This window comes from Apis dorsata, unplaced genomic scaffold (genome assembly GCF_000469605.1).
Source record: "Apis dorsata unplaced genomic scaffold, Apis dorsata 1.3 scaffold_177, whole genome shotgun sequence".
Taxonomy (NCBI): domain Eukaryota; kingdom Metazoa; phylum Arthropoda; class Insecta; order Hymenoptera; family Apidae; genus Apis; species Apis dorsata.
In genome coordinates, this window is record NW_006263464.1 from 114,035 (window position 1) to 116,727 (window position 2,693).

The following is a 2,693-nucleotide window of genomic DNA, read 5'->3' on the forward strand; positions in this document are numbered from 1 at the left end:
ATCGCGTTATTGTAAGCGAACGAGTATAGTAGACGAAAAGGGGGTGGTGGCCTCTCGCTCTCGCGCAATATAGGAACAAAGAGAGACAGACGAACATCCACAAACACACCCTTGTGTTTGTCAAGCGCGGATCTACGTATCTCATCGTATCTGTGTTGGCTGTAGGCTCGCGCGCAACTTTGCTTTTTTTTTTTTTTCGCACATCGTCGAAGCATTGTGGTTAAATGAATTATTTTTTAACGAGGCGGCATTATGCCCGCGTCGCCGTTGTTCCTCCCCCGTTGTTTTGCGGAAAAACTTGGCGAACGCGTGTCTCGCTCACCGCCACGGGACTTTTTCTCTTCTTCTTGCCACCCCCACACGCCGAAGCGAGTGCTGCTTTTCATGTCGCGTCAAGCTCGCCGTAGCCGCCGCCCACCCCCTTTTTTTCCAACATCTCTCTCCCTCTCCCTCCCCTCCTCCTCCCTCCTGCCTTTTTCTCTTTCTGCGTGCGCTCCACCTCGCGGCTGCACAGAGGGAAGCGGGAAGAAGCGTACGCGACACCGTCTCTTTGACTCTTCTCCTCTCCTCACGACCGCGTCTCTTTCCCTCCGATGCCCAGGTGAAACCGTAATCGACGTACGCCCAGGCATAAACCGAGAGAAGGAGAGAGAGAGAGAGAGGGCTTCTCTTTCTTATGCATGGTATTCTCTCTTTTTCCCTCTTTTCACCCTCCTTTCTTGCTCTCGTCCGCGTTTTCCTCTGTTTCCCTCGTTGCTCGCGATATGGAAGCCCGCAGACGTTGGATTAACCTTTCCAACGGCGGAGATCCATCTCGCTTAATGAAATCGCGCGTTAAATGCCGAATAGAACGGGCAGGAATTAAGTATTTGCTTGGACGGTGTGTTTGGGGAAGGTGGTATAGAGATATCGTTAGCTGTTTACGTGTGTGTGTATATATATATATATATTGGGGTGGTTTGTTTATTTTCCGGTGCCAAAGGGTTGAATGGTAGAAGGGTTAAGTTCTACCGGTGTGCAAGTTTTAATAAAAACGCGGGGTTTACAGAATGTTGGGGAATTAAAGTTGTGCGTGGAGGAGGGGGTGGTATTGTTTTGGATGGAATCTTGTAGACCGATGGTCTTTCGTGGGTAAGAATTAACCTTTTCGTGATGCAATTGAATTATAGGATTATTTTAACGGAGTAGTTTGAAGGCAGTTAAAAATAAACTGTGCATTAACATGGATAAAATTAAAATTATTTCATATTGAAGATTAATTGATTAAATTTTTTAATTGATTTAGAGGTTCGAATAATTTAATGCACAGTTAATTTTATGCATTATAATTGTCAAATTATTTCATATTTGAATTGAATTTATTTTTATCCAGCTTCGTAAGTGACACGTCAAAATTCGTGAAAGTTATAAGAGAGCATATTACATGTAATATTGAGGAAGTTGGTCATATTCAACTGTAAGTGGTTGTTTTAATTAATTCAAATCGCCCGATAAATAGCGTAGATTTGTCACAACGTTTAGAATTAATATAGAGATTATTAAGTTATAAAATTTTTTTAATATTCTCGAGAGTTCCATAAAATTTAAAAAATTTCTTCAATAATCTTCTACAGTAGGAAAAAACGGATCGAAATATTACAAAACGAAGGGAATTAATTATAATTAGGAGCATCGACTCGAAACAAAAAGAAAGTATAACGTTTCTTATTTCTCCACAAATGTTGTCAACCAACAAAATTATATCGTCGGAACAATACAATTTTGAACCTCCCTCGTTACATCCCCCATTAACACGGTGAAAAAAAGAAATCTACACTTGCATCCCATTACATTATCACAACATCTCATCAAAGCGAACGTGAGTTAATAAATATACTTTTCACTGTCTATCAAAACCAGCTCAATCACCCAATTACTCTTCGCAAACGTAACAAACACTCCGCGTACCCACTCGTGCTACTTAATACACAATTTCCATCCACGCGCTTCATACCCACACATCCGCGCGACCACCGGAAACCCGTTGAAGCGGCGCGCGCGCGCGCGCGGATCGCTCCACACAAACGCGATTTTCTCCCCCTCCCTCCCCTCCCGTTTCGCGACACTCGTCCGTATTACTCTCCCACGCGACTTTCCTACGCTCGAAACCCACTTTTCACCTAGTACACATATATCCCACAGCTTGCACAATATCCCGCATAATTTCGCACGATCCGCGCGCGCGTGTCCCTCGACTCGTCCGTGTGGGCAGAAGCCAGGCCACGATTCGAGGAACACACCGTCGAAAGGCCAGCCACGTATCTGCATAACGGGTGTGCGCCGCAAAAGGGTCGAAAAAAATGGCAGTCCAGCGTGGTGCTACTCGTAGTAGTCGTCGTCGTCGTCTTCTTCTTCTTCTTCTTCTTCTTCTTCGTGGTCTCTCTCGTGGAGTTAACACCAGTTGCGAGACGACCACCCTCCCTCTTCTCCCCTTTGCAGCCTGGTTTGTCGGCCGTTTGCTCGGTTAGCCTGTTCCTTCGTTGGTTCCTCCTCTTCCACACCGTGTGTACTTCTTCTCTCTTCTCTTTCCTCCTCTTCTACTCTTCTTACCTCTTGTTGGGTCGGTTGTTGGGTCCTTTGGAGAGAGTATGTGTTGTGTAGAGCGTATATAGTCGGGGCCCTTGGCCTGTGGAATCTGCATCGAAACGCGGTAA

At 45.2% G+C, this 2,693-nt stretch overlaps 1 long non-coding RNA gene across 1 annotated transcript in view; it reads left to right on the forward strand.

Moving 5' to 3' along the window:
- The first annotated feature begins 1,741 nt into the window (after positions 1-1,741).
- Positions 1,742-2,693, forward strand: part of LOC116185446 — an 8,539-nt gene continuing 7,587 nt past the window's right edge. The window contains exon 1 of the long non-coding RNA XR_004150302.1: positions 1,742-2,689. This is a non-coding gene — a long non-coding RNA (uncharacterized LOC116185446). The remainder of the gene's footprint in view (positions 2,690-2,693) is intronic.